The sequence below is a fragment of the Borostomias antarcticus genome (genome assembly GCF_949987555.1).
Source record: "Borostomias antarcticus genome assembly, chromosome: 5".
Lineage (NCBI taxonomy): Eukaryota > Metazoa > Chordata > Actinopteri > Stomiiformes > Stomiidae > Borostomias > Borostomias antarcticus.
In genome coordinates, this window is record NC_140238.1 from 30,707,717 (window position 1) to 30,714,196 (window position 6,480).

Genomic DNA, 6,480 nt, shown 5'->3' on the forward strand with positions numbered 1-6,480 from the left:
TTTACCACAGGTGGACTCCAATTAAGTTATAGAAACATCTCAAGCAGTATCAGTGGAAACAAAATGCACCTCAGTTCACTTTTGGGTGTCATATCAAAATATGATATTTTACATTTTGATTTTTAATAAATTAGCAAAAATGTCTAAAAACATTTCACTTTTTCATTAATGGGCAATTTTGTGTACAAAAAATGAACTAAATCTATTGTAGAATAAATCTGTAACATAATAAATCTTTGAGAAGGTGAAATGAGTGTGCGGACTTTCCGGACTGACTGTAATCAGCTCGTCAGCGTCTAAACTAAGCAGTGACCAATGAGCATTCAGCAAAAGAGGTTCCAAGAACCTTCCAAAGTGGGATACAGTAAAGATGCAGGTGCAGAGAGAGAAAGTGAGAGAGAGAGAGAGAGAGAGAGAGAGAGAAAGTGAGAGAGAGAGAAAAAGAGAGAGAAAGTGAGAGAGAGAGATAGATAGATAGAGAGAGAGAGAGAAAGTGAGAGAGAGAGATAGATAGATAGAGAGAGAGAGAGAGAGAGAGAGAAAAAGAGAGAGAAAGTGAGAGAGATAGATAGATAGAGAGAGAGAGAGAGAGAGAGAGAGAGAAAGTGAGAGAGAGAGAGAGAGAGAGAGAGAGAGAACGAAGGAAAGGGGCGGGCGGTGGGATGGAATCTGTCTAAATGTCCGTACAGTGCTCTCAGCAGCTCGAGGAGCCTCGAGCGTTTCCATAATGTCATGCTCTCACTGTACTGAAGTCTGCGTTTAGCTGAATGCTGGGTAATTGTGCAAGAGGGAAATGGTGACTGCAGTTTCCCCTTCCTCTGCCCTGTGTCCCGGGCTCCACGGTCCTCAGGGCAGCCCAGCCGGGTCCACTAGGCCATGTCTCTCTGCGCTTTTTGCCAAAAAGGAGAGCAGGAAGTCAACTTTTTTTGTTGTAATTGTTCACATTTTATAAGTTTGGAGAAAAAAATGGCAGTGAAGACTCTGAGGTCTACAACAGCCCAGACCTGGTATTGCGTCACGTTGTGGCGTATTCGTGATGGAGCAAACACCTGTCCGCTCCTATCAGGTTTGTGGCGCGCTGGGCGGGATGTGTGTGAAAGCACTTTCTGGCACAGTGCACCGCAACACTTGCCGAAGGTGATTGATTGAAGGGAAGTGAGCGTGGGCCAGGTCTGAGGGAACGACTCCCAGGAATGAGGTGGGTCCTAGGAGTTCGCTAGCAGGACGGCAGACATGCTGGAGTAATCAGGCCTGGTAATGGGCAGCCTCCCTAGCGGGGATCAAGGGAGGAGACGGGGGCCATGTCTGTGTCACAGCCTCCCAGAGGACGCTGGGGGTCTGTCCCGAAAGAGGGGCCCCATCCATGGGGTGTTCTAGAAGCTAAGGGGGGGACTGGGTCAGAATGGTGACCCCGAACCGGTGGAGATAGGGATCTGAAGATCACAGTCCTCTCATTAAGGATGCATGGTTGGTTGTGTGTGTGTGTGTGTGTGTGTGTGTTTCTGTGTGTGTGTTCATGTTTGTGTGTTGGTACAACAGGATGGTGGTAGAGGTTTGGTATAGCCATCACACCCTCTATAACAACAACTAAACACAGACCACACCAAGCCTTCCAAGGCCCTATCATTACCACACAGACCTCACAAGACTTCTGCAATAACAGACTGGCAACCAGATAGAGTCTCCAGCGACTAAACACTCAGCCTACACATTCAGCCTAAACACGAAGCAAGGATTATAATTTCACTAGATTACAGTACAGTCAAAATAGGAAGATATTCACACTCTATGAGGCTCTTCTGGTCAGCCCTATGTGTTGTCCAGAGTCGGTTCTCTCCTGCCACCGGCTGTACTATGGTGCCTTGTTCCTCTCACTGAACTTATCTGGCCGGGCCACATGTGGCCAGCAGTTAGGCCCATCCCTGTCTGCCATTAGAAACCATTTCATCTGAGAGGGCTATTTGTCTTGGTGTCCAGTGCTTGGAGATGTTGAGGACCGGGTCCTTGGCCTCTGATTGGTTGACTGACAGGGCTGAGGGGTGAAAGGTCGAGCTGAGGCAGACTTGTGCAAAGACTGGGATAGCCAGGGTCTGAGCAGAGCGTTACCAGGTGTGAATGAGGCCCTATGTTGTTGTTGGACCCGCTGTGTGTGTGTGTGTGTGTGTGTGTTTTTATGTGTGTATGTGCGTGTTTGTGTGACTAACTGAATGTGTGTGTGTCTGCATGTGTTTGTCAAAGTACAGTATGTGTGTGCAATGCCTGCACGTACTGTATATCTGTGTATGGGTCTACGTTTGTGTGTGTGTGTGTGTGTGTGTGTGTGTTAGGAGCTGGACAGCTGTGCTGAACCTATTAGCAACCCTGGATCTGGCAGTCACTTCCAGATGAGGCATGGAGGAAGGGGAGAGAGGAGTAATTTTGAACCTTGAAAATCTGGCTTTGGATTTGACTCCTTGGACAGGAAGTTTTTTAAGAGAGAGTAATTTGAAGGTGATTCTGATCCAATTTGTCATTGTTTGTGGACTTGCACAGGTTTTTTTTCCCCCCACAAACACGACTTCCTCCTGTCCCAGACAGTGCGTGGAGTAGGCCTATACATTTGGACAAACAGCCTGTTCTGCTCAGTTTCATCTGATTGTTTAACACTGCATTTATAAGTGAAAGGCAAAATAATGGGTTACTGCATTAGGACCCTAGAACACTATCAGCTAGAACTGACAACTAGAACAAGGCGTTTGTTGCCTCGTTCTCTACATAACTCCAGCGTGTCTGTTACTGAGCTGCAGGTGAATGCCTGAGGGTTTGCTAATTGAGGGTCAGGGTCATTAACTCTCCCCTGTGACTGTGTATGTGTGTGCCTGCTTGCATGCTTTTATGTGTGTGTGTGTGTGTGTGTGTGTGTGTTTTAGCAGGTGGTGGTCCACTGTCTAAAAGAAAGAGAGAGAGAAAGAAAGAAAGAGAGAGAGAGAGAGAGAAAGAAAGAGAGAGAGAGAGAAGTAAAAGAGAGAGAGTAAAAGTCCCCATGTCACAGTTCAAGGGTGAACCCCCCCACCCCACCCCACCCCCCAGATAGGGCCACCTTTAAGATGGCCGTCCTTTAAGATGGCCGTCCTTTGTAAGCCGTGGGCCGGGGTTGGAGGTCAGGTGTCAGAATCTGAAATGACAGTTTATTTATAGTCCAAACAAGGCGTCTATTTAAGGCTGCGTGAAGAGGCTGTCTGATAATTACCGCAGCGTTGGTCAGGCTGCCACCCCCCCTGCTCAATTGCAGCCATATGCTGCCAGACTAGGGGGTCTGCCCTGCCACCTCCTATGTCTCCTAGTGTGTGTGTGTGTGTGTGTGTGTTGTGCTTACTTTTTGATTTTGATGTGGTGCAGTTAGTGTATAACTTTGGTTCTGGCCCTTAAATTTGTCCTTGGAACATTATACAGTATAAAACATCAACACCCGTCCATCCAACAGGAGCACCAGGCCATTCGAAAACTTTAGGACACAACCTAGTTTTCATATACACAAGTGTAGTCCCATGGATTGAAGAGATAATCCCACAGAAAAGTAAAATCGTATCCTTGCCTCCGACCCTTATCGAATGAATGAACGAATGAATGAATGAATTGTTTATTTTCGTGTCAAGCCACTTTAAGTGGCCCATCCCACATAGGAATTATAAAACACCAAAATATAACATATCAACTTCCATACTAAAACAAGACAAAAACGGAAACAGTGAATTATCAGTGAACAGAAGCGAGGACTGACATGTCCTCCTCACGACCATCTCTTTGCTGTTATCTTTTTGTCCTTCCACCTACTGATAATTGCTCCTTGCGGTTGAGGAGTCCCATAGCCAAGATATATTTTGCATAACCAAAACCATCATCCCCTGTTCTGGCTAATTTAATATGCTCCTCTAGGACTTACAGTTGGAAAAATATTTTCTTCTTAAAATCTCTGGAATCAAGCATGAATCAGTAGCCGTTTTTATCCACTCTAAGTGTAGCGTAACTATTATGAGGCAATGAAAATATCAACTGTACCTAAATAAAAACATTGCCTTGGGAGTGTTGGCTCTATAAATTCAAATAAGGGGAGCTGCCTACCACACCTCTTTTTACCTCAGGCCTCTCACTCACACAGCCTCCCGCTTCCCAGATCTAGTTCTTTCCATGGCTGCTAAGCTTCTTTTTACACAAATAGTTCTTTTCTTAAGCAGACCTTCCCTGTAACCCAGACGCCGTACATAGGGCGCTGTGCTGAGCTAGCAAAAAATATCGTTTTGGTGCTGTTTGTCCTACAAGTGCCCCCCCCTCCTCCTCTTTAGTTGGCTGGAGGGCGTTCTAACGTTCCGACAGTCTCAGTCCAGTCTCAGCCTCCACGCTCCCTTGCCCACTGATCCCTATCAATGAAATAGACGGCTGGCGCTTAGTAGCTGGGCTTCCGTGGCAATTAACCCATCCCCGGAGACGCGGAGGGACCTGGCGTAGGATCAGCTCACAGGCTGCCTATGTGTTGCGCGGAGGGAATCAAAACCAAACGGCCGTGCGAGAAAATTACCCCCCCAAGCCGAAAATACCCACAATCCCCCTCTCTGTGCCTGCGCGTGAGGTGTTTGGTTTCCCTCTGAAAAATATGTCCATCTGAGGAGTGAAAGGGGATATGTACTGAGGTTAAGCCAAGGAGATGGCAGCCAGTGTCAGAAAAATACGATTTGTCACAATCTTTTTTTCCCTCGCCCCATGGCTACAGGAACTGCCAATGCAGCTACACTCATGGCATGATTGGAGGATTAGGAGAAAATGGTCTGGTTCTAAGAATGGCCTCAGTCATTGGCTCAGAGACGTTCTGAATGCTACATCCATTTCTTTCTTTCTACAGTGTTAGTACCAGCAGCTGTATCAGAAGGGGACTTTACTCCTTTAAAGTCTGAAAGTCTCGAGTGTGTGTGTGTGTGTGTGTGTGTTTGTGTGTGTGTGTGTGTGTGTGTGTGTGTGTGAGAGAGAGAGAGAGAGAGAGAGAGAAAAAGAGAGAGAGAGAGAGAGCACAGTCAAAAGATTCAGTCTCTTATTGATTTAGCTGCGCAGTGGATGACACCATGAATCAGGGTTGATGAATGGTTCGTAGTGGCGCAGTGTGTATGTATTTGTGTTATTCTAATCTGAAAAAGCTCAGAGGAAGGAGCAAGGCTCAAGGATAAGATAACCTCCACCAGAAAACCCTGCCATAAAAGCATCTGGGAACACTTCACAATAATTGCTGTGAAACCCTGAAGATCTGAGAAGAAATTCCAGTGTGTTTTTTTCTCCTCCTCCTCCTCCTCCTCCTCCCTTCTCTCTGTTTTCCTTGTGTTTGAATTTCACTCGATTTTGCTTTTTTTTTAATCCCCATTGGTACAGACATTATCAGGTCGTCACGTTTTACTGCAAAACTGGCAGCCTGAGCGTAGAGGAGGGCCTACAATGTCTCTTATTCTGGATCAGATTTGTAGAACTAGGACTACATATTGCTGAAAACAGATGGTCTGAAAGATAAAGACATGGAATATGTGATAAAGACATGGAATATGTTCCTGTTTCTCAGCATTACCACATGCATGTCGCAACAACAGTCACGTGAATCAATGTAAATTACAGTGAAATCTTTTATAATAAACAAAATAACACCTTAAAAAGGAATAAGAATGCCTTAAAAAGAAAAGGAATAACATTCAGTGCTGTACAGTATACTCTACAGTAGGGGAATACTACTATTACTACTACTACTACTACTACTACTACTGCTACTACTACTACTACTACCACTACTACTACTACTACTACTACTACTACTACCACTACTACTACTACTACTACTACCACTACTACTACTACTACTGCTGCTACTACTGCTATTATTACTACTACTACTACTACTACTACTACTACTACTACTGCTACTACTACTACTACTACTACTACTACTACTACTACTACTACCACTACTACTACTACTACTACTACTACTACTACTACTACTACTACTACTACTACTACTACTACTACTTCTGCTACTACTGCTACTACTACTACTACTACTACCACTACTACCACTACTACTACTACTACTGCGGCTACTACTACTACTACTACTACTACTACTACTACTACTACTACTACTACCACTACTATTACTACTGCTACTACTACTACTACTACTACTACTACTACTACTACTACTACTACTACCACTACTATTACTACTGCTACTACTACTACTACTACTACTACTACTACTACTACTACTACTACTACTACTACTGTACTACTACTACCACTACTACTACTACTGCTACTACTACTACTACTACTACTACTACTACTACTACTACTACTACTACTACTACTACTACTACTGCTACTACAGTACTACTACTACTACCACGGCAGGGACTGGAATATCAGTCACCTTGGTGACAATCAAATCAAGAGAATGACAGAGTCGGT

The 6,480-nt window shown here is 44.8% G+C and overlaps 1 pseudogene across 1 annotated transcript in view; it reads right to left on the reverse strand.

The window, feature by feature from the left end:
- Positions 1–1,205: 1,205 nt before the first annotated feature.
- Positions 1,206–6,480, reverse strand: part of LOC311309769 — a 6,308-nt pseudogene continuing 1,033 nt past the window's right edge. The window contains exons 4-5 of the transcript in view: positions 5,842–6,426; positions 1,206–1,270 (exon numbers count right to left, since the gene is read on the reverse strand). The product of the transcript in view is annotated as an uncharacterized misc_RNA (transcript). The remainder of the gene's footprint in view (positions 1,271–5,841; positions 6,427–6,480) is intronic.